This window comes from Gorilla gorilla, chromosome 19 (assembly GCF_029281585.2).
Source record: "Gorilla gorilla gorilla isolate KB3781 chromosome 19, NHGRI_mGorGor1-v2.1_pri, whole genome shotgun sequence".
Taxonomy (NCBI): Eukaryota; Metazoa; Chordata; class Mammalia; order Primates; family Hominidae; genus Gorilla; species Gorilla gorilla.
Window position 1 is genome coordinate 15437914 of NC_073243.2, and position 25049 is coordinate 15462962.

General features: G+C 49.7%; 1 protein-coding gene across 9 annotated transcripts in view; it reads right to left on the reverse strand.

Annotated features, from left to right (window-relative positions):
* Nucleotides 1-25049, reverse strand: part of RPH3AL (rabphilin 3A like (without C2 domains)) — a 170205-nt gene that overhangs the window by 39001 nt on the left and 106155 nt on the right. The window lies entirely within an intron of this gene.

Here is a 25049-nt window from a genome sequence, read left to right on the forward strand (position 1 = left end):
CCAGTTCAGCATCCCAAATCTGAAAATCCAAAATCTGAAATGCTCCAGTGAGTTTTGGATTTTGGGGCATTTCAGCTTTGGGTTTTCTGATGAATGATACTCAGCCTACATTACACAGAGCGGAATTGCAGGGTCGAGAACTGTGTGTTTGGATGATGACATAGAGTCAGGCCGCCCTCCAGGAGGAAAAGCCACATTCCCAGGAGGCTACAGTAAGTGTTTTCGGGGTGGGGACCTCGGCTTACACTTCCTGGTGGAATCCAAGGCCTCCTCTGTGGACCCTGATCAGGGAAGGTTCCCAGGGAACCACGGTGGGCTTGGGGAGAGGCATCCGTCAGGGCATGAGGCCACCAGAGTGAGGGGCGTGGGGTGAACAATGGAGCTACCCTGCCATCCCTAGGACAGGCCTTGGGGGCTGAGAGTGCTCCCCCCCCTCACGCCCAGCCAGTCAAGGCCCTGTTTAACGGGGAGTGGGCATGTTGATGTTCAGGGTGACTTGGCAATGTGGCCAAGCCATCTCTGTTGTGAGGCTTCAGGGGAAGAGACTAAGACACCCCACAGAGCTGCATTCCCACACACTGTGGGGCCGAGAACCTCATCTGTGCCAGTGAGTCCTCAGCTCACGGACTTCTGAGCTGCTCCTTTGTAGCACTGGAACACGGTTTTGGCCTCCAGGTATGCGTGATCCTTTTTTAAAAAAATTAAAAATGTTTCCATTGTATTAAAGTATTCGTAACATCAAACATATCACCTTAAGTGCAACCCATCTCCAGAACTTGCAGAACTGAAACTCTATAACCACTAAGCAATAGCTCTCCTCTGCCCTGGCCCCTGGCCACCCCAGTCTGCTGTCTGTCCCTAGAAATGGGACTACTCTACGTACTTCCTATAAGGGGAGTCCCACAGCGTCTGTCCTTTTCCATCCCTAGGAATGTGACTACCCTACATACTTCCTATAAGGGGAGTCGCACGGCGTCTGTCCTTTTCCATCCCTAGGAATGTGACTACCCTACATACTTCCTATAAGGGGAGCTGCAGGGCGTCTGTCCTTTTCCATCCCTAGGAATGTGACTACCCTATGTACTTCCTATAAGGGGAGCTGCAGGGCGTCTGTCCTTTTCCATCCCTAGGAATGTGACTACCCTATGTACTTCCTATAAGGGGAGTCACACAGCGTCTGTCCTTTTCCATCCCTAGGAATGTGACTACCCTACATACTTCCTATAAGGGGAGCTGCACAGCGTCTGTCCTTTTCCATCCCTAGGAATGTGACTACCCTACATACTTCCTATGAGGGGAGTCACACAGCGTCTGTCCTTTTCCACCCCTAAGAATGTGACTACGCTACATACTTCCTATGAGGGGAGCTGCAGGGCGTCTGTCCTTTTCCGTCCCTAGGAATATGACTACCCTACGTACTTCCTATGAGGGGAGTCCCTAGGAATATGACTACCCTACATATTTCCTATAAGGGGAGCCACACGGCATCTGTCCTTTTTTGCCTGCTTATTTCCCTCAGCATCACTTCTTCAGGGCTCACGCACGCAGCAACCCGTGTCAGCACGCCCTTCCTTTCTGAGGCTGAGCAATGTTCCCCTGTACAGATGGATCACGTTTTGTCATCTGTTCATAGGTACGTGGGGTGCTTCCCCCCTTTCGCTGGTCCTTCTGTTTTCATCTGTCTCCCCCACCAGGCTCCACCAAACAGGAGGAAGCATCACAGCCGTCTTGCTCACCACCGTTTCTTCAAGCTGCTAGCACACGCCTCACACATCGTAGGTGCTCAGTAAACGCTGGTTGAATGACTGTGCTGGCAGCTGCGGGTCGTTTGCTGCAACATGTCTCAACCTACAGTCTGCCACCTTCCTGGGGAAGAAGCCTGGGTGTTTCACTCAAGTTCCTGTAATTAATCAAATGGACTTCCTATTTCAGATTAAAAGAGGGATAAAGAGGAAGGGCTTGATGGGGTGTGCTGGTGGGGAGGAAAGCGCAGTGAGCCTCCCTGACTGCCTGGGGTGCTCCCAGCCTCTCCTCCCCAGCTGCCCTGCCTCCCCTGGCATATCCCAGCCCCCGGCCCGTGCCTCAGCCTTGCCTCCTGCTGCAACAATCCGTCTCCCACCCCCACTCCACTCAAATCCCTGCTCAGTGACGTTCTTTTGGAAGACAGATAAAGAGCACAGGACCCAAAGCAGCAGGTTGGATTGCCATTGGTACTCAGCCATTTTGGGATAGTCAACCTTTTTTTTTTTTTTTTGAGACAGGGTCTCACTCTGTTGCCCAGGCTGGAGCGCAGTGGCATGATCATGGCTCACTGCAGCCTTGACACCCTGGGCTCAAGTGATCCTCCCACCTCAGCCTCCTGAGTAGCCAGGACCACAGCAACACGCCACCATGCCCGGCTAAGTCAATCACTTTTGAACTATCAAAAAAGCCCGTCAACTTCATACGATTCACCCCAATATTTATGCCCAGCAGGGGCAATAATCCCACAGGCCAGGCAGGCCACGTGCCTCCCCGGGGATCTGTGGGCAGGTCCATGAGCACCCGATGGATCATTCCCTGTGAGTCCACTGTAACGGGGCCTCTGCTCCGATTCTCTCCTGCTGTCACTGTAGTCCACGTGGAAGGTCTAAGAGCTCACCCTGACCATCCAGCATGGCTGGTGATCTGGACCAGCGTGAGGAGCAGCAGTTCCAAAGTCCCAGCATCAGGGGACCGGAGCACACAGGTGTATCACCCAGTACGGGAGGTGCACCCATGCAGATGTGCATAAAACACACTGTCAGTATTTCTGAAAATGCCTTCCGCATGGGAGAGCAGGTCTGTTGAGGTGAGGTGCAAAGGACCCCAGCTGGGCTGAGCTCTGAGCTACAACCCTCACCCCCATGCCAATTTATGCATACCCACAGGCCTTCTCTCTCCTGGCTGCCCGCCCCACTCTGCAAAACACACCACGGCAGCCTTAATCACGTAACTTCTGCTCTGTGCATCTGGGCCTGTCACCCGCTGCCTGGCATCCACACCTGCCCCTCCCCCCCAGGAATAGTGGCAGGAAAAGCCCTCGTGGGAATTAACCCCACCCCACCCCAGGCCACCCCGCAGATTGAAAATCAGTTACTTTCTGGAGAAGCCGAGCAACTCTGCAAAACCCTACTCGGCTCCCCACGTGTGGTTTGCTGTGATAAGGCCGGCAAAGCAGCCAGCCTTGAAAATGCCATTTAATGAGAAAAGACCCACAGCCGCCGTGGCGGTGGCCGGGGTGTCCGGCAGCAGTAAACGCTCCTGGTACCGCTGCTCGCCCTGCTCTGTGCTCTGCTTCCAGGTTTGCATTACGGTTTCAGCTCACTGCCAATCTGACTGCAGATACTCATGGATATTCGCCAAGCTGTTCCCAGGGAATTTTAATTACCATGATAACAATTGCTAATCACTGCCATTTCCTAAATGGTTGTGGCTGGAGAAGGTGGTAATTGTCAGGCTGGTGCTGGAAAGAAGGGGAGTCTCACAGACCTGCTACTGGAGGGGGTGGGACAGGGGAGCCTGAAGACCCCTCTCTCTGTCCATTGTCCACCCCTTCCATGTGTCACTCCCTCTCCCGTGCCACCCTGAGGGTGCACCTGGCTTGAGCTCTTCACTGGTCCAGGCATCCAACCTCTCTGCCCCAGCCCCATGGGTCACAGCAGGGGACGGTCTGTGGCCTGTGCACCTGCTGTTCCTTCCCCCTGCAGTGCCTTTCATCAGCATCTGTAACAGGCAGTCACGCTTCCCCGGAGGCCTTCAGTGGGTGCCCCTTCGTGCAGAATCAGGGCCCCTCTGTCGTGCTCCCAGAGGCCATGTGGTCCCACTGGTACAGCACGCCACACCTGGGCTGGAGCTCAGACTCGCCCACCTTCCTGAGCAGGAGGCTGTGAGCTCTTCAAGGCAGGGCTGTGCCTGAGCCATCTCTGGATTCCCGGGACCCAGTGAGGAGCCTGCTATGTTACTGACCGACCACATGAACAAAGAAGGGAAAGCAGAGGCACTGTCTCCAGGGGACGGAGGGGAGACCTTGCCTTCAAGGGAGACTGCGTTCTGTCTGCCTAACAAGCTCCAGACTGAATCAGTCTTGGAGAACCACGGGAAACGACCTGTGACTGCGCGGTCTTCTCAATTACACTGCAGCTACTTTAAAGGTGTCTTCAAGGGTCAACCCTCTCTGGCAGAGGAGAGGCAGTACCTCTCCCTCCTCCAGTACCTGACACACACTCACAATGCTGGTCTCCCAGGTACCCTAAGAGGCAAGTTAAACAACTCCGCAGCAGGCCAACAACACCCCAGGACCCGGCCTCCCTCTCGGCCTCACCTCTCACCTCCCCCACCCCCATCACCAGGCACAGCCGCTCTCACTGCCTTGACCACACTAAGCTCTCCCTTTGGACACGCTGTTCCTTCTCCCTTCCCTGGACTAGCTCGTCTCCAGCCCTTGGGAAATCACTTTTATCCAGAAGCTTCCAGATATAATCTTGCATGTTTCCACGGCTATGCACACTCCCTGGGTTATGATCACCTGCTTCTGTGTCTGTTTCCTGCGGATGGAAGACCCCATGATGGCGGGAGCCAGGCAGAGTGCCCGGCAGGTGCCAGCACACAGCAGATACCCAACAAATAGTCAACTGAACACACATCCAAATTGCAAGGCTTAAGTAACTCAGGTTACTTAGGAGAAGCGCAGGCTCCTCGAGGGTGCTGGGGGCTGAACTGTGTCCTCCAAATCCACATGTTGAAGCTCTAACCCTCATGTGCTTGTGAGTGACGATGGACCTTAGGAAGGGAATTAGGTTTAGATGAGGCCATGAGGGTGATCGCTGCCCTTATGAAGAGAGAGACACCAGGAGAATGTGCTTCCTCTCTCTCTCTGCCATGTGAGCGCACAGCGGGAACACAGCCAGCTGCGAGCCAGAAAGAGAGCCTTCACCAGGGATCCAAATTCACCAGGGATCTGGATCAGCCAGCCCCTTGATCTTGGACTTCCCTGTCCCCAGAGCTCTGAGAAACAAATTCCCACTGTTTACACCCCTCAGTCTATGGTATGTTGTTATGGAGGCTCAAGTTGACTACCATGGAAAAGATAGGCCAGCTATAAGGAAACCAGACCCAGCATCGCATTAGACTTATCACCAGTAAGAGTGGCCGCCCAAAGACTCTAGATCTAGAATTCTATCAGCCAAACTATCAACACAATGGGAGGGCAGAATACAGATGTTTTTAAACTCATAAGGATGCTGAGTTTCCCTTACACACACTCTTTTTAAGAAGAACTTAGGACGGGTTCCAGAAAAACACAAGTGAAAAACAAGAAAGGGAAAACATAGGATCCTAGAAACAGTCTCCAACTCAAAAGGTGAGCTGAGGGGAAGTTCCCGGAAGGCAGCGCTCAGGAACTACTCTGGGGTCTGGAGGGCATCTCACAGGAAAACAGAAGGCTCCACACGATAGATGGTAAAATAAAAAAAAGCTGCATAAAAGAGGATGTAAAGTTTCATTATTCTGTTGTCAATAAGAAACACAGTCAATAAAAACTCCAGGAAAAACGAAAAGTTACACCAGAACATCATGGTCCAAATATTGGGTAAATTAAAATATGACAGGGATGAAGAAATTCAGAGTTAAAATGGAATGTTTGCTCAGAATAGTGGGAACATTCTCCTTGGGGCGGTCTAGGGGTCAAGGTCATTATAAAAATGTTTACAATTTTTTTTTTAGATGGTGTCTTGCTCTGTCACCCAGGCTGGAGTGCAGTGGCACAATCTCGGCTCACTGAAACCCCTGCCTCCCGGGTTCAAGCAATTCTGCCTCAGCCTCCTGAGTAGCTGGGATTACAGGCACCTGCCACCAGGCCCGGCTAATTTTTGTATTTTTAGTAGAGACGGGGTTTCACCATGTTCGCCAGGCTGGTCTTGAACTGCTGACCTCGTGATCCGCCTGCCTCGGCCTCCCAAAGTGCTAGGATTACAGGCGTGAGCCACCGCACCCGGCCTACAAAATAATTTTTACAATGTAAATCCCAGCCAGGTGCAGCGGCTCACGCTCATAATCCCAACCCTTTGGGAGGCCGAGGTGGGAGGATCACTTGAGGCCAGGAATTCAAGGCCAGCCTGGCCAAGCTGTTTACATCTCCCGTGACCCAGCTCTTGTAGGCGTGCAAAAGTCAAGCGACAAACCATCAAACGAATCCTAAGCCCATGCCCCGAGCCATCTCCTTTATCTAACGCCCACACACCAAGCCAATATTCCCCCTGCCCTAAATCAATGGAGAGTCAGGGAGCACACAACTAGGGACAGCCCCTATGCCACAAAGCCTGCAGGGTTATTCAGTCCGGCCCCACCTTGCTTTCCCCGCAGAAGCCCCAGTAAAGGCTGTGGATGTGTTTTCCCCTCTCCTCTGCCCACAACTGGCTCTGGTGCTTCCCCACGTGGCCCTGCCCGACATGGTGGTCCCCTCCTCTCAGGAACTGTGAGCAAGAAATTCTTCCAATGACATTAGCCTCTTTGTGTCATCACTCTGTCACGTGCATGAAGACCTGGGCACAAATCATAAAGCATGGAAGAATTAATTATAGCTAAAGAACAGAATCTACATGTAAATTCTGGCAATCTACAACTAAAGATACCATCTAGACAAGGAGGGAGGTGGGCATGGGGGAGGAAGAGGCGGCCTCCATATCCACAGCTCACACAGAGGGAGTCAAGGGTACCAGAGCTGATGGAAGAAGACAGAGGAGAATATTATACAAAGTCACAAACTTAATCAAAGAGCCGAAAGTAATAACACAACGATCAACATCAGGGGACAGAGGGGAAGCAGAGGAGTCCAAGCTGGCCAGCTCCTCATCTTGCATGGCCAGGAGTCAATAGTCTCCCAAGGTGGTACATCAAGAAAGGCACGGCAGGATCCAGCACGTGGACGAACAGGCAGCAGTGGGTGACGCGCTGGCAAGGAGCCGCCGGGCGACTGCCATTCCCCAACGTTAGCTCTTCAGAACAATTTGATTTTTTAAAACCATATGATGTGTTACTTTGATTAAAATTAAAATGTAACAGATTGGTAATTGGATGTTGATATTATTAAATCCTCGGTCTGCATGGTAGGTCGACTCGTGGGGAGCTGGCACAGTCTGTGGCTGGTATACTGAATCTGGATGTGGCTTAAGGGAGAAAAGCTGGTAGCTCAGGAAAGGAAAGGAATGCAGTAAGTAAAATTTCCCGCCATGGAAGAGACTTTGTGAAGTTACAGTTAGTTTGAGAACGTCGGTATGAGTTGGTAACACACCGACACTTCCGTCCCTGAAGAAGGCCAAGTTCCTTCCCACACATCACTGCACCCACCTAACCACCCAGAGTCAGATTTTTGGCCGTGGGCACCTCGACGGGTTTTCAAGGGGGAACCAAAGTTTCACTGCAGATGGGCAGGCAGAGCTGGGTCCAGCAGGAAACAAGGGCCTGAAGGTATCGTGCTGTTAGCGGACGCAATGCTGCTTTCCAAGATGGCTGGGCGGTGATCTCTGATCAGATTTCAAAGCCACGATTTTGGCCGCGTGCGACAAGCTGGACTCTCCAAGAGCCTTGGCCCCACACCGATACTGAACAAGCCCAGCAAACGTGAGGTGTGCTAAGGTAACATACACACTTGTTTCTAGCATTGTTTTCTGCTGGAAATGCCATCTGTCACTCAAACCTGAATAGAACCACCCTACCTCAATGTTCTGTCTGACAGCAGGATTACCCTTCAGAGCCGTGCGCGCTGGATGGGGACTCAGAATCCGCAGCATGTTGACAGCAGGATTACCCTTCAGAGCCGTGTGCGCTGGATGGGGACTCAGAATCCGCAGCATGTGACAGCAGGATTACCCTTCAGAGCCGTGCGCGCTGGATGGGGACTCAGAATCCGCAGCAGGTGACAGCAGGATTACCCTTCAGAGCCGTGCGCGCTGGATGGGGACTCAGAATCCGCAGCATGTTGACAGCAGGATTACCCTTCAGAGCCGTGTGCGCTGGATGGGGACTCAGAATCTGCACCGTGTGTGTGACCACTGCATGGTGGTTTTCCGCTGATTGGTGTGAGGAGTGCATGAAGCATGTCACAAGGCCTGTTGGACACATTTGTGACCACACAGGACCAACGCAGGAAGAGGTCAGCATTTGCTCTTCTAAGCATGGAGGATGACCCTTCCACCTGTGACCGGTATCAGCAAAAATGGAACACAGAATGCAGCCATTCTTCCCCAAACACCTGTTTACAGGTATATCACAGCTCAGGTGACCAATGGTTGAAGTAAAATAAACATCTCAAGAATGGGGAACTCGTGGTACCTGAAAATTCACAGTGGTCAATGAAAGACAAAATTCAGTCTAAATTACTAATGTACACATAACTGCAAAACATGAAAATGTATAAGAAATTATGCTTTGAAAGTAGATATAAAAGAATCAGTTAACAAAACAAATCTGACCCAAAATTCCAGATTGTCTCAATAAAACCCAAAAAGTAGCTGGAAATAAAACACACTGGGTGCCTCATACTTTATAAGAGGGAATTAAGAGACATTTTTTTTTCTTTGAGACACGGCCTTGCTCTGTTACCCAGGCTGGAATGTAGTGGTGCGGTCTCAGCTCACTGCAACCTCCACCTCCGAGGATCAATCGATCCTCCCACCTAGGCTTCCTGAGTAGCTGGGACTGCAGGCGTGTGCCACCATGCCCAGCTAATTTTTTTTTTTGTAATTTTTTTTAAGAGAGATGAGATTTTGCCATTTTGCCCAGGTTGATCTCAGACTCCTATACTCAAGCGATCCTCCCACCTTGGCCTCTCAAAGTGCTGGGATTACAGGTGCCTGGCCAAGAGATATTTTTTGTATTGTAATATAAGTAATTAGATAAGTATAGCTTTGAATATTCAAAAGTTATATATATATATGCATACACATATCCACCTAAGACAACCAGCAGAATTAAAACTACGAAAAACGTTCGTCATCCTGAAATACTTGATCTGCTGACGGCTTTTTCTTTTATTCCCTCTTCCCTCTTCCCTCCCTTGCGCTCTGTTTATCATTTCTCCTTGTTGTTGTCCTTTTCCTTTCAGTAGGAATTAAGTTTAGAATAACTCTTTCCTCATTATTTCCTTCCCCGACCTCTGGAAAATGACACAAACAACATCTGAAGAGGGAGTCAGTGGATATTAATTCATCCAAATCACATTTATTAAGCATCTCGCGTACAGTTCTAAGATTGAGCTAAGGAAACAAAACTCAATGTTCTTGCAGACGGGAGGCCGGTGGCACAGATCCACAGTGGGCTGTCTTCTCTCCTGTGTGAGTGTTCACGCCTCACCTTTGGGCCCTTCTGTTCTGGGAGGGTTCTGCTGACTTCCACCCCACAGGGTGAGTCTCTGCTCGCGGCGGATGTTCAGCGTGAGGGGGCAAAGCACAAGCAAGTGATCCAAGCCCCCAAGAGGGTCTGAGCCACACCAGGGCAGCTGGGCAGGGCTGTGGGCAGCCTCTTCCTCCTGCCCCTCTCCCCACCCAGGCATCCATCTGGTCCAATCCCTTCTGAAGTGCTAACTCATTCCTAATTGAGGTGTGAGCTCAAAGCGAAGTGAGACCCCTTCCAGGAGGATTCATGTATTTGTGTTTTAAAAGATGACACTTTAAGGCCCCAGTGGTGTGTGTGTGTGTGTGTGCATGCACCTGTGTGCATGCTGGTGAGCCAGGGAGAAAGCCCCCATCATCCCTGTGCTCCCCAGTGGGGTGTGTGTGTGTGTGTGTGTGCACCGGCGTACATGCTGGTGAGCCAGGGAGAAAGCCCCCATCATCCCTGTGCTCCCCAGTGGGGTGTGTGTGTGTGTGTGCACCTGTGTGCATGCTGGTGAGCCAGGGAGAAAGCCCCCATCATCCCTGTGCTCCCCAGTGGGGGGTGTGTGTGTGTGTGTGCACCTGTGTGCATGCTGGTGAGCCAGGGAGAAAGCCCCCATCATCCCTGTGCTCCCCAGTGGGGGGTGTGTGTGTGTGTGTGCACCTGTGTGCATGCTGGTGAGCCAGGGAGAAAGCCCCCATCATCCCTGTGCTCCCCTCAACTCCAGTGGGAGTGCACAGATTCATCAAATTCATCCTGCCTGGAAAGTCTGCTGCCTCCCCATGCTGCAGGTGGCCGGCTGGCTCCCCTGTACCCAGTTGGAGGGCCCCGCCCTCATCAGAAGATGCGCTGGAAATCACACCCCAGGAAAGATAGAGCACCTGCACCTGTCCTTTCTTCCAAATCCCCCCAGGGGCAGCAAAGCCCCCCACTCAGCCCAGGAGAGCACAGCTTTCTCCAGAGCCTGAGTGAGTTTCCTCTTCATTCCAAGTGGGTTTTTGAGCAACCAGGTCAGTCTGGGAGGCAGGCAACTGCCAGCACAGTAGAAAGGAAAAACGGCAGTGAGAAACAGAATTCTGACGGTGCTGTTTTCTTGACAGATGATTTAAACACCTCGGCTAGATTATTTCACAACTAGAGGAAATGCTTTGGCTTCCATTAACCCCTGGCAGGGGGCTGGCTCCTGTGAGGCTTCTACACAATTACCTGTAAGGAGCATTTGCCAGCCGCAGAGGGAGGTGTTGCCCAGCGCTGGCTCCCGATGCCTGCAGGGCTGCGTGCCCCTGGATCAGGGAGAAGCCCGGGACAGGTCGCCAAGCTTCACCTCTGGCCTCACCCTGCCTTGTAGCCCAGCCTCGGGGTCTGTGCCCCGTGGGCGCCCCATGGCCTTTGCATCATCTCTCACGTCACCTGTGATGAGGAAAGGTCCCCACAAGCTGCTGAGAACAGGGGCCTCTGTCTTCTCTCTGGTCCTGCGCGCCATCCTCTCCCTTTGTCCAGATGCTCTTGTAAGCTCAGCAAATGCATGGAGGCTAATGACACTTTCATCTGCTGCTCTTAATGACTTGTGTTGTCAACATTTGACACAGACTCCCCTCACTTTCAACTGGCACGCGGCATGAAATCCTTTGGAGCCCCGGTACTGAGGCTGCTCTGACACCGGTTTGAGAGAGGGCAGGCCTGTTACAATGGTGTTTGGCTGCGAAACCGCCTCTGTTCCCAGATGGAGTGGGCTGCACGCAGGAAATGAATAGAGGCTGGAGGCGGAAAATTGGACAGGCCAATTAGACCGAGCCAGGTCTTTTCAGACGAGCGTCATGATTTTGATTCAATTCCCAGGACAACAAATGTGCCTGTGTTTAAACACAGTCTCAGAAATATGTTCCCAAGCCAAAGTGAAACCCTGTCTGGGCTGATCCCAATCAGCAGGGCTCGAGGGTGGTGCAGCGCGGGGGGCCTGCATCTGGGGACACTTTTTTTGATTACGTATTTGATTAGTGGCTCATTTCCGACGGGTCTTCTTCCCTGCTGGGGAAAGCCTCTAGTTCTGAAGTCCCATTGCTTCCTCTGTCTTCCACAGTCATCACTGTCTCCCTGGCCACGTTTAGCTCTTCGGTTTTTCCCTGCATTCTGGGAGATCCTACAGGTCTCTCCATATGACTGATTCAAGCTTCTTATTTTTTGCCTGATTTTAGCGACCTCCGCTCATCTTTTGGGTGTATCCCCGTGAAAGCTAGCAAACCTACAAAAGTGTATTTCATACAGACATTTCAAAGAATCATATTTGAGTAAATACCTGTGAGCTCATCAAGAAATAAACTGGTGCTGGATGTGAGAAGCTCCCGTAAACCCACCCTCCCTCTCAGAGGTAACCACCACCTGGAATTTTGTATTAAGCAATCTCTTGCTTTTCTAGTTTAAAAAAACCTTGTGTGTACGTACTCATTTCTAAATAAATACAGTGGACCCATGAACCACATGGGCTGGAACTGCACAGGCCCACTCCTAGCTGGATTTTCCTCTCCCTCCGTCACCCCTGTGACAACGAAAGCAACTCCTCTTCCTCCTCCTCCTCAGCCTACCCAACACAAAGACAATGAGGATGAAGACCCTCACAATGACCCACCTCCCCTTAATGAAGAGTAAATATATTCTCTCTTCCTCATGATTTTCTTAATAACATTTTCTTTTCTCTAGCTTATTTTATTGTAAGAATATAGTATATAATGCATACAATATACAAAATATGTGTTAACTGAATGTTTTTTATTGGTAACTCTTCCAGTCAACAGTAGACGATTAGTTAAGTTTTGGAGAGTTAATAGTTATATTAAGATTTTAAGTATGTTTTTGGGTTTTTTTTTCTTTTTTGAGGCAGGGTCTCACGCTGTTGCCCTGGCTGAAGTACGGTGGCTCCATCTTGGCTCACTGCAGCCTCCGCCTCCCAGGTTCAAGCAATCCTCCGATCTCAGCCTCCCAAGTAGCTGGGGCCACTAGACATGCCCCCACTACACCAGGCTAATTTTTAAAAACTTTTTGTAGTGACAGATTTCGCCATGTTACCCAGACTGGTCTCAAACTCTGGGGCTCAAGCAATCCTCCCGCCTCAGCCTCCTGAGTAGCTGGGACTATAGGTTCATGCTACCAGGCCTGGATGATTTTTTATTTTTTATTTTTTATTATTTTTTTGAGACGGAGTCTCGCTCTGTCACCCAGGCTGGAGTGCAGTGGCGCGATCTCGGCTCACTGCAAGCTCCGCCTCCCGGGTTCACGCCATTCTCCTGCCTCAGCCTCCCAAGTAGCTGGGAATACAGGCACCTGCCACCACACGCCTGGCTAATTTTTTGTATTTTTAGTAGAGACGGGGTTTCACCGTGTTAGCCAGGATGGTCTCGATCTCCTGACCTCGTGATCCGCCCGCCTTGGCTTCCTAAAGTGCTGGGATTTACAGGCATGAGCCACTGTGCCCGGCCGATTTTTTATTTTTTAGAGACGAGGGATCGCCATGTTGCCCAGGCTAGTCTTGAACTTCTGTGGCCTCAAGCAGTCCTCTTGCCTCAGCCTCCCAGAGTGCTGGGTGTGAGCCACCGTGCCTGACCTACTTATTCTTTTTCCTGTTCAGCATCTAGTGTACGATACGATTTGCTTATTTGTTTATGTTTCATCGTCTGTTCCCCACCCCCAGCCCTGGCCCCCTTGCTGGAACGCAAGCTCCAGGCAGAACTATTTCACCGTTGCTGTTTTCCAAGGGCCTCGAACAGTGCCCGGCACATAGCAAATCCTCAGTGAATATTAGAGGAATAAGTGATTCAAGAATAGAGTTGTTAGAAGGTGTTCCGGCCTCTGGCTTCATCCCTGGCACCATCAATTACTACCCGACGTCTTTGGGCAAGTGACCTCCTCTCTCTAAGCTTCAGTTTCTCCACCTGTCACAGAGAACAATGGGCTCCCGTGGGGATGAGGCGAGATGATCATGGCCTGGCGCTTAGTGGACACTCAGCTCACGTCTGCTATGAAACATGGGAGTCCTTTGGTGTGCCTGGGTGTGAATGATGAACTCACGGACTGGAGCACTGTGCTGAAAGAGTCAGCAGCCTCTTGGATCTCTCAGTGCCTCAGAGGCAAACTTCTCCAGTGCACAGACATGGGCTCAGGTAGACGCCCCAGGCAAGGGGCAGGGGAAGATGGGATGGCTCAGTCCATCTGCAGGGGTGCAGTGCAGGACTCCCCACGAGGCAGACTGCCCTGGGGGCTGGTGGGCACCAGGAGCCCCCTCCTCCTGCCACCACCCATGTGTGGGAGGCCAGGAGGCTGCACTGATAGCGGGTCTCTCTGGCAGAGCCACAGAGGCGTGGGAGGCGACCAACACACTGAGGAAGTACGATCATCCGGGTCCCCCAGGGACGCCGTGACAGCAGCCCAGAGTGAGGCAGGCACAGACGGTGGGGTGCTCAGGCAGCCGCCCGCCCCAGCACCAGCCACCCACTCCTGAATGCACTCACAGACCTCCAGAGGGGACCCTCTGGCAAAACTGTTTGCAGCAAAAATCCAAACTGCAAGTAACAGCGGAACCACGAGAAAAACAGCATGGAGAAACAGATGGCAGCTTGCGGTGAGCACAGGCTGCCTGCCCAGGAAGCAGGTGCCGCAAGGATGCTGGGCTGGGGCTTGGCTAGCATGGCCAGTTCCCACCAGCGGCTGGGCTGGCTGCGGAGTTTGGGAGCCCCCGATGATCCTGACCTTCCGTAGGCCTGTGAGGCCCAGACTGAGGAAGTCTCCTAGTTGGAAGACCCCAGTGGGCTGCTGGTCACCTCCAGGATAAGTGAGTTGGAGAGTATTTAAAAACCAACCCTGCCAGACATGGCGGCTCATGCCTGTAATCCCAGCACTTAGGGCAGCAGAGGCAGGAGGACTGGTTGAGCTCAGGAGTTCGAGGCCAGCCTTGGCAACATCGTGAGATGCCAACTCCACAAAAAAAAAAAAAAAAAAAAAAAAAAAAAAAAAAATTCTCCCATTCTGTAGGTTGCCTGTTCACTCTGATGGTAGTTTCTTTTGCTGTGCAGAAGCTCTTTAGTTTAATTAGATCCCATTTGTCTATTTTGGCTTTTGTTGCCATTGCTTTTGGAGTTTTAGTCATGAAGTCCTTGCCCATGCCTATGTCCTGAATGGTATTGCCTAGGTTTTCTTCTAAGGTTTTTATGGTTTTAGGTCTAACATTTAAGCCTTTAATCCATCTTGAATTAATTTTTGTATAAGGTGTAAGGAAGGGATCCAGTTTCAGCTTTCTACATATGGCTAGCCAGTTTTCCCAGCACCATTTATTAAATAGGGAATCCTTTCCCCATTTCTTGTTTTTCTCAGGTTTGTCAAAGATCAGATGGTTGTAGATGTGTGGTATTATTTCTGAGGCCTCTGTTGTGTTCCATTGGTCTATATTTCTGTTTTGGTACCAGTACCATGCTGTTTTGGTTACTGTAGCCTTGTAGTACAGTCTGAAGTCAGGTAGCGTGATGCCTCCAGCTTTGTTCTTTTGGCTTAAGATTGACTTGGCAATGCAGGCCCTTTTTTGGTTCCATATGAACTTTAAAGTAGTTTTTTCCAATTCTGTGAAGAAAGTCATTGGTAGCCTGATGGGGATGGCACTGAATCTACAAATTACCTTGGGCAGTATGGCCATTTTCATGATATTGATTCTTCCTATCCATGAGCATGGAATGTTCTTCCATTTGTTTGTGCCCTCTCTTATTTTGTTGAGCAGTGGTTTGTAGTTCTCCTTGAAGAGGTCCTTCACATCCTTTGTAAGTTGGATTCCTAGGTATTTTGGTCTCTTTGAAGCAATTGTGAATGGGAGTTCACTCATGATTTGGTATTCTGTTATTGATGTATAGGAATGCTTGTGATTTTTGCACATTGATTTTGTATCCTGAGACTTTGTTGAAGTTGCTTATCAGCTTAAGGAGATTTTGGGCTGAGACAATGGGGTTTTCTAAATGTACAATCATGACATCTGCAAATAGGGACAATTTGACTTCCTCTTTTCCTAATTGAATACCCTTTATTTCTTTCTCCTGCCTGATTGCCCTGGCCAGAGCTTCCAACACTATGTTGAATAGGAGTGGTGAGAGAGGGCATCCTTGTCTTGTGCCAGTTTTCAAAGGGAATGTTTCCAGTATCTAGAATCTACAAAGAACTTTAAACAAATTTACAAGAAAAAACCAAACAACCCCATCAAAAAGTGGGCAAAGGATATGAACAGACACTTCTCAAAAGAAGACATTTATGCAGCCAAGAGACACATGAAAAAATGCTCACCATCACTGGCCATCAGAGAAATGCAAATCAAAACCACAATGAGATACCATCTCACACCAGTTAGAATGGTGATCATTAAAAAGTCAGAAAACAACAGGTGCTAGAGAGGATGTGGAGAAATAGGGAAGCTTTTACACTGTTGGTGGGACTGTAAACTAGTTCAACCATTGTGGAGGACAGTGTGGCGATTCCTCAGGGATCTAGAACTAGAAATACCATTTGACCCAGCCATCCCATTACTGGGTATATACCCAAAGGATTATAAATCATGCTGCTATAAAGACACATGCACACGTATGTTTATTGTGGCACTATTCACAATAGCAAAGACTTGGAACCAACCCAGATGTCCATCAGTGATAGACTAGATAAAGAAAATGTGGCACATATACACCATGGAATACTATGCAGCCATAAAAAAGGATGAGTTCTTGTCCTTTGTAGGGACATGGATGAAGCTGGAAACCATCATTCTGAGCAAACTATCGCAAGGACAGAAAACCAAACACCACATGTTCTCACTCATAGGTGGGAATTGAACAATGAGAACACTTGGACACAGGGTGGGGAACATCACACACGGAGACTGTCATGGGGTGAGGAGAGGGGGGAGGGATAGCATTAGGACATATACCTAATGTAAATGATGAGTTAATGGGTGCAGCACACCAACATGGCACACGTATACAGATGTAACAAACCTGCACATTAAGCACATGTACCCTAGAACTTAAAGTATTCTTTAAGTCACACACACACACACACACACCAAAAAACCATGTAAGACCAACCCTGTGAAGCCACTTTTCTTTTTTTAGTCAATCAACAAGCAGGAGAGAGGGGCCAGACGGAAGAAATAAAGACCCAGCGTCAGTGGGCCAGTGGTGACGTGAGATCCCAGCAAGGGCGACATCAGGGAGAGACCCCAGCAAGGGCTACGTCAGGGTGAGACCCCAGCAAGGGTGACTTCAGGGTGAGACCCCAGCGAGGGGGACGTCGGGGAGAGACCCCAGCGAGGGGGACGTCGGGGAGAGACCCCAGCGAGGGCGACTTCAGGGAGAGACCCCAGCGAGGGGGACGTTGGGGAGAGACCCCAGCAAGGGCGACGTCGGGGAGAGACCCCAGCGAGGGCGACTTCAGGGAGAGACCCCAGCGAGGGGGACGTCGGGGAGAGACCCCAGCGAGGGGGACGTCGGGGAGAGACCCCAGCGAGGGGGACGTCGGGGATATCCAAAGTGCCCCACAGGGAAAAGATTCTGAAGAGATCGGAACACGAAATTTCTTTGCAAATTTCTCTTTCAATCCACAAGCTTTTCCGGAGCACCTGTGTATACAGCACACTGCAGGAGACACAGTGAGTGCTGGCTGTGGCCCGTGGCTGCCGGGTTACAACCAGGATGTGGCGGGAAATTGAGGAGGCAAAGCCAATGCTGAACAGAGAAGAACACGCTAATTGTCTTAACCAGCTTTCAGCTCCTTAAAAATTGGTCTTCTTCACCCCTTTCTAGGCCACACCCCCTCAGATAACACCTGTGTCCTCCAAGAAGCTTTCTTATGGCCCAGGTACGTTTGAGACGCTGCAGGAATGGTTTGCAGAATCCTGGGGAATCTAGACTCCAGTGAACTTTTCTACTGATTACAGCATCACTTTGAGTGAGTCATTCTTTGTTTTCGTTTAGTGGATAGGGATTCAAGGCTAAACAGTAAATGAAATGAATTTCTGGTTTGCAACATCCTGTGCTTAGAAGCCGCCAGGGCCGTTCCTCCCAGCCCCAACTAACGCACCCATGAAAGCACGTGGAAAAGGCACCGCGAAACCCCAGCCCGGGGCCTCTGACAGCTCAGCGCCAGGCTCCACATCAGGTGAGGGGATGAGGCGGTAGGCGGGAGGCAGGAGGCGTGCTATGGACCACCTGGGCCTCGCCTGCCCACCTGGGCCTCGCCTGCCTGGCTGGAGTAGGGGCAGCAGCTGAAGCCGCCTGGGCAGCCTTCCTGGCACTTCAGGGCTGCCAGTTCCTGGGGCCACAGGGGCTGTCCTCCCTCCGCCAACCCTCCTGTCATCCCTGGGAGATACAGCTTCCAGAATCTAGCCAGGTCGGCAATGTGAGTTGCACTGGGGAGGGAGTATTTCCTGAAGCAAAGCTGCGTCTGGGAGAGTAGGGAAAGCAGGGAGAGCAGGAAGAGCGGAGGAGACAGCATAAGCCAGGGTCTGCGGTCCCTCGTCCTCCCTGGTTCCGACGGGCCAGGTTGCAGGAGAGTCAAAGGTGCCTCCTGCATGGGGCAGGGTCACAGGCACAATCCCAGACCAAGGGAGGGGCTATGAGGAGATGCCTTGGAGTCAATTCTGGGTCTGCGGGGCTTGCCGCATCGGAGGGTGGACAAACAGGGAGACGGGGGCCTGGGAAAGGCTGCTGCAGAAGCGGGGAGGGGAAAACCTCTAAAGTGTTTAGTGCAGGTGAATGTGGCATGCTGGGGCTCAGGAAAATAATTAGACAATTGTTTGGTGTCTAGGAAACATAAAGACGGGCCTTACTAATAAAATAGAAAACCAAAAGAAGAAAACGAGCAAAATAAAGGAAATAATGGAGGACCGCCGGGAAACCAGAGTGGAGAACAGAATCGAAACTTACACCGGAGGGGAAAGAGCGGACGTGGTCACGGAGAAAACAGAGTGGCTGGAATGCTGTTCTAGGCTCATAAGAGCATGAGTTGGTATTAATACAAGCACTCTGGAAAATGATCCAGAATTACCCAATAGCGTTGAATGTGGACACACCCCATAATCCAAGAGAAACCCTCAGGCCTAAAATCTGCAGAAACTCTTGTACATGTACATGTACTCCAGGAGACATGAATGTTTACAGCACAATTATTCATAACAGCAAAAGCAAAAAAAAAAACGAGAGTAACCAGAATGATCACCAATGGTAGGACGGATAAATAGGTACGTATTTTTTACAATGGGATATAGACCACAGTGATGGGAATGAATACAGCTACACGCATCAACATGGGTGAACTTCACGATCACAATGTTGAATAAAGAAGAAATGCACAGAAAAATACACACAGATCCACCTTGTTTATGTCACATTCAAACACAAGCAGAACTAAGCATGGGGACGTCTGCAGTGGGGTAACGACTCCCGTGGTAATTAGTGGGCACCTCTTTTATTATGATTCTTCAAACTGCCCACAAGTGTTTCTGAGTACAGTTTGGAACCGTAAGCTCCCAGGCTGGAATACATTGGTGCAATTACGGTTCACTGCAGCCTCGACCTCTGGGGCTTAAGCAGTCCTCCCACCTCAGCCTCCTGATAACTGAGGCTACAGGCGTGTGCCACTATACCTGGCTAATTTGGGGATTTTTTTGTAGAGAGGTGGTTTCACCATGTTGCCCAGGCTGGTCTCAAGCTCCTGGGCTCAAGCAATCTGCCCACCTTGGCCTCCCAAAGTGCTGGGATTACAGGTGTGAGCCACCATGCCCAGGCTTATTCCCATTTTTGTTTGTTTAAATCTTGAACACACATCACAGTTTATTAATCCACCAGCAAGGAAACCAGGCGAGGGACTAGAGTGTGCCAGTCCACAGCGGGAGTGGAATGGAGAGTCCAAAGCTGGGAAATGGAGCACTGAGCTAAGCAGCCAGTTTACAAAGGCAAGCAGCTCGTTAGGAGGATGTCACGGTTCTGTGTGGTCTCAAGAACCTCGTCTCCAGGACAGTTGGTACAGAGGAAATTGGGGACGAGACAGTTGGGAGCACCAATCAGGAATCAAACACTTAAAATAACCAATGAGAAGCAAATGATAAGGAAACATCTGCGGCTGTTAATAGGAATGACAAGGTTCACCGTGCTAAGAAATGACTAAAACATAGTTCAACCGAGTTTTAAAATTCATTAGTGAGATCTCTCATTTTTAGGGATGAAAACAGCTCCTGGGGTTCTTTTCCAAATTTGCTTGTACTTTTCTCAAAGGTCTGGTTTGTTCAACCTGGTTTCTATTCCTTCTCTTAGATCTTTTGTTTTATTTTACAGACAGGGTCTTGCTCTAAAGACCTCAGTGAGCCTTTCTCACTAAGGCTGGAGTGCAGTGGCACGATCTCAGCCCACTGCCACCTCCACCTCCCGGGCAAAAGTGATCCTCCCGCCTCAACCTCCCAGGAAGCTGGGACTGCAGGTGTGCACCACGATGCCCAGCTAATTTTTGTATTTTTTTGCAGAGAAAAAGTCTTGCCATGTTTCCCAGGCTGGTCTCAAACTCCTAGGCTCAAGCAGTCCTCCTGCCTCAGCTTCCCAAAATGTCGGGATTACAGGTGTGAGCCACTGTACCTGGGCCTCTCTTATATCTTTTAATTAATTAATTTTTAAAAAACACATTTATCATCTCTTTCACCATTTCACTATTCGCTCTCATTTTCTGGGTACCAATTCTCCAAGCTGTTATATTTTCCATTTCTCCCTCTTTTCTTAATGTGGCTGGTGGACAACAGGGGTAAAATCCACAGAATTTTGAGTGGGAAAGATCAGGATTAATTGCATTATCTGTAAAGTGGTCTTTTTTGTATAAAGGCAAAAATTCTCAGAGAGCCAAGGACTCAGAAAATGTATCATCCGTGCACCCTTATTTTTTTAATTACATAAAATTACAGACCAGCTAATTATTAGAAAAATAAAATAACTCAAGAGTCTACAAGAAAATAATCATTGATTTTCCTCCTAGAAATCCATTCTAAGGATAGAATCTAAAATGTAGACAGAGAGCTATGCACACAGTAATAAGAGAAAGAAATGAAAACAATTTAAATGTCCTCAATTAGGAGAATATCTATATGACAGAATGTTTACAAAGAGTTCCTGATTACACTGGAAAAGACTTAAGATATTCATTTTAAAACACAGGTTCAATAATATAAAGAAAAAAGACACAGAAAAATGGTTGGAATATACTAAATATTAACAGTGGTTGTCTCTGATTCTGGATTTTTGGAAGGTGTTTATTTATTTATGCTTGTCTATAATTGTAAATGCTCCTCAATGATCCATATTAATTTTATAATCGGAAAAGAGTAAAATGTATAGAATATATGTTAAAAAATGAAAACTTCCAAAGGTAACAACAGACAAGAACTTAAATATCTGGGCAATATTCAATAACAAAAATAAAATACTATGCTACTGGCTTTGAGATAGTCTACAGTTTATTCTCAGCACAGCAGACAGAGTACCCTTTAAAAGAGGGGGAGATCGGATTCTGTCTCCGCTTTACTCAAGAACCTCCAAGGGCGCCTCATTTTACTGAATATAAAACCAAAGTCTTGGCCAGGTGTAGTGGCTCACGCCTGTAATCCCAGCACTTTGGGAGACTGGCGCAGGCGGATTGCTTGAGCTGACCAGCCTGGGCAACATGGCAAAACCCCGTCTCTACAAAAATGCAAAAAATTAGCTGGGCGTGGTGGTACAGCCTGTAGTCCCAGCTATTCGGGAGGCTGAACGGGGAGGGTTGTTTGAGCCCTGAAGGCAGAGGTTGCAGTGAGCTGAGATCGTGGCCCTGCCCTACAGCCTGGGTGACACAGTGAGATCCTGTCTCAAAAAAACAAAACAAACAAAAAAACCCCAAAACCCTAAGTCCTTACAAAGGTCTCTAAGCACCAACATGGTCTGACCCACTCTATCGTATCTCTGATGATACAGTTTGGCTGTGTCCCCACCCAAATCTCATCTCGAACTGTAGCTCCCATAATTCCCAAGTGTTGTGGGAGGGACCCAGTGGGAGGTAATTGAATCATGGGGGCGGTTCCCTCCATACTGTTCTCGTGATAGTGAATGAGTCTCAGGAGATCTGATGGTTTTATAAGAAGAAACTCCTTTCACTTGGTCTCATTCTTTCTTTGCCTGCCGCCATGTAAGACGTGACTTTCGCCTTCCGCCGTGATTGTGAGGCCTCCCCAGCCACGTGGAACCGTGAGTCCATCAAGCCTCTTCCCTTTATAATTACCCAGTCTCAGGTATGTGTTTATTAGCAGCATGAGAAGAGACTAATACATCTGACAACCTCTCCCCAGCCCCAGCTTAACTCCAGTCACACTGGTCTCCTTGCTGTGCCTCAAATCTGCCAAGCACACACATCTGCCTCGGGGCCTTTGCACCTGCTGCTTTGCACCCCTACTTGGAATGCTTTCCCTCCACATAGCCACAGAAGATGCTTCAGAACTCCACTCAAAAGTCATTTTGTCGGTGGGCCCCTCTCTTATCCCCATATAAACCAGCAACTACCTCAGTGTCCCCAGCACCCCTTCTCCCCTTTGCCCTGAGGACTTGATCACCGTCTGTGACACTGCACAATTTACTGGGTTTGTGGTCTCCCTCTCCCATTGGAAGAGCTATTTTGCCTGGCACATAGGAGGTGCTCAATAAATGTGTCGGCTGCCTACGTGAATAAACGCATTTGACCGCAGGCTCCCCAAGCAGACGGGCCGAGGCTCACACTGCCGCCTGGTGAAAGCACATAACACAGGCAGCAACACCACCCTGACAGCCCCAGGAACATCTCACCAGCACTCAACTTGCTCCAGAAAAAATACTTACAATTACAGCCAGAGATGATGGAAGTGAAGCACGAAAGGAAAGGAAGATAAGAGGCCTCGGGCAGAATGCTCCAAGAGTTTTCATCAGAAAACTCAAGTTCTTCCATTAGGATTTGGCTTTTGTGGGGAGACGTAACTCCACGTTTTCATCACAGACTCAGAACCAGCTTAAAATCTGACATTTTAAATGGCCTTTCTAGTTAGTTATCTCTTCATTATGATTAGACATTTTTCTAAGAAGAAAGGGCATTAGGAAACCAATTACGCCAGCCTTCCCACACCCCACAAGCAGGCAGAAAAATCCAGCACATGGTTCTGGTACCCACAGGTACCCAGGCTCATATACCATGAACATGTTCCCAGCCCCATCCATTCCTACTAACCGTGCACCATATGCCTGGTGCTGCAGAGAGGGAATATCCTTGATCTTTTAGAGGCTAAGTTTTATCAGCCTCTAAAAATTCAAGGGCAAAGTGATAGCGTAACGCACAGCCTCATATTCTCTGCCTTAGGAAAGATAAGAAAATTCATCCTAAGCTATTTCGGACTTTTCTGGGCACTGGAGCCCTCTGGAGATTAAGACACGCTGGTGGTAGCTCAAGACTGTTACGGAGTGTGAGGGTGACTCATGAGGGGGACGGGGCAGCCCTCAACTAAATTATTAAACTTGCTAAATTTGTCTTTCCTTCCATTCACTTTCTTTTCCTTCAAAGATCCTTCACTTCTGCCCTCCCACAGCTCAGCTGCAACCATCTTTTCATCGCACAAAGTGTCTCCCCACAGACGATGTTTTAAGGAATTTCCTCCTCCATGGACATGTGCACTGTCAAAGGGGTCCCCTGAAGATTAGAAGGACCTCAGGTTCAAAGGGGAGATTTCTGGCTGAGGAGGAAGGGAGGCCTCTGATAGTTATGGAATATCTATGCTGGAGGTTTTGCCCACTTCAACAGTCTTACCGAATTCTCCCAGCAACTGTGGAGCGGGCATTATTAACTCCATCTGGGGATGAGGAGTCAGGGACTTCCAGCAAGACAGAATGCTAGCACACACTGTGAGGCCCTGCCTGCAGCTTTTCCTGTTCCAAAGACATGGAAGTGATAGAGGAAAATATTTTCACAACAACAGCAGCAAGGAAATGTACACAAAAACAAGATCTATATCTCCATGGATCATAAATTCAAAGTATTTGCCATTTTGAGGGGTGAAGGCACAGCCGCTTGCTGAGCTCTGGGCTCAGAAGCAGACAGAGGCAGCTGGGAGATTGGTCTTCCAGGGTTCAGGGACTAAAAGTGACCCTTGGGAGGTGGGGGACCAGAGCAGAGTCACTAAAATCAGGCTGTTGAGGGGATTTTCCACCCGGGAAAGGAGGCTGAAAACAGCAGGGCCCTGCCCCGGGACTATAACATACATAAGGAAATGAGCTCAGAGGAAAGCAAGCCCAGCAGCAGCAGGGCCTGGCCAAGCTGTCACGGCTGGGATGAGGGTCTGGGAATAATCCCAGTATCACCATGGATGAGCAGCTCGCCACAAACCCAGGATGCCTGGCTCAGCACTGGGCAACCCCAGATCCAGCGGGAGGCAGCTGCAAAACTATTCAGCTAGAAGAGCTGGGTGGGAAAGAGAGAGAAACGGACTATTATCACACAGGATGAGCACACAAACCAAAATTCCAAAACTTCCAAGGAAAACTAACCCTAAGAAAGACAACCCACGAAACCAATGGGGAAGTGATCTCAAGGAAAGACTTAGTGACTTGGAAGGCAGTACCAAATAATTCACCCAGAAAGGATCACAGAAAGATAAAGAAATAAACAAGAAAGAGCAGTTGGGAGCTGTGGGGGATGGTTGAGGGGCTCTGAAATGTATCCAGCGGGATTTCCAGAGAGGAGAGAAGGAATGGCAGAGGAGCAATATTCAAAGACATCATGGCTGAGAATTTTCCAGAATTGAAGGTGTTTTGTGGATCCTTGGATGTGACAAGCGAGATTTAAAAAGTAATAAATCCCGATCTGGAAGACCAGCTGCATGCCTCCTCGCCCCTCACATTCTGTCCCAGCCCTGCCTCCCCAGGGCACTTCCCAGAAGCTACCTGCCACGTCCTGCTGTTTTGGCTCCAATCCGACCTGGCACAGGGAGGTTCTGACTGTCCCTGCCCATCTGCTACTCCCCAGAGTCCTTGCTGAGCCTCGACTTTCTTCCCTCAAATGGGGTTGGAACTAGAACCATAGAACCATACAGCAGAAGGGGCGTTGGGTGGCATCGTGACAGCAGACAACGGCTGAGTTTGGTTTCCAGCTCCCCCACTAACTGGCTTTGTGCTTGCAGGTTATTTAACCTCTTGTGTCTTTATTTCTCCATCAGGAAAAGGGGATAAGAATAGCACCACTGGGGTTGTGCAGGGATGAAATGAATTCATACATGCAAGGAACTTATGGCAGTGCCAGGCACACACTCAGCGTTCACCCTGGGTAGCTACTACTGTTACCATAATAACAGCCCCCACGAACACCAGATGCTCTCACACTCACAGTGTGAGGGGCTTCCCACTGAAACCTGGGACTCTCCCACGTGTAGAACCTGCCACCCCTGCATAGGGGAAGTGGCCACGGGCTGTCCCTCCGTGCTTTTCTCCGCCGAGTGGTCAGTTCTTCCTTGACTTCTGGAGAAACCCCTCCCAGTGACTGTCCACCCATCCCCATCTGAGAGCTTATCCAGCCCACCCAGCCCTCCCCACCGTCACCCTGACTGTCCACCCATCCCC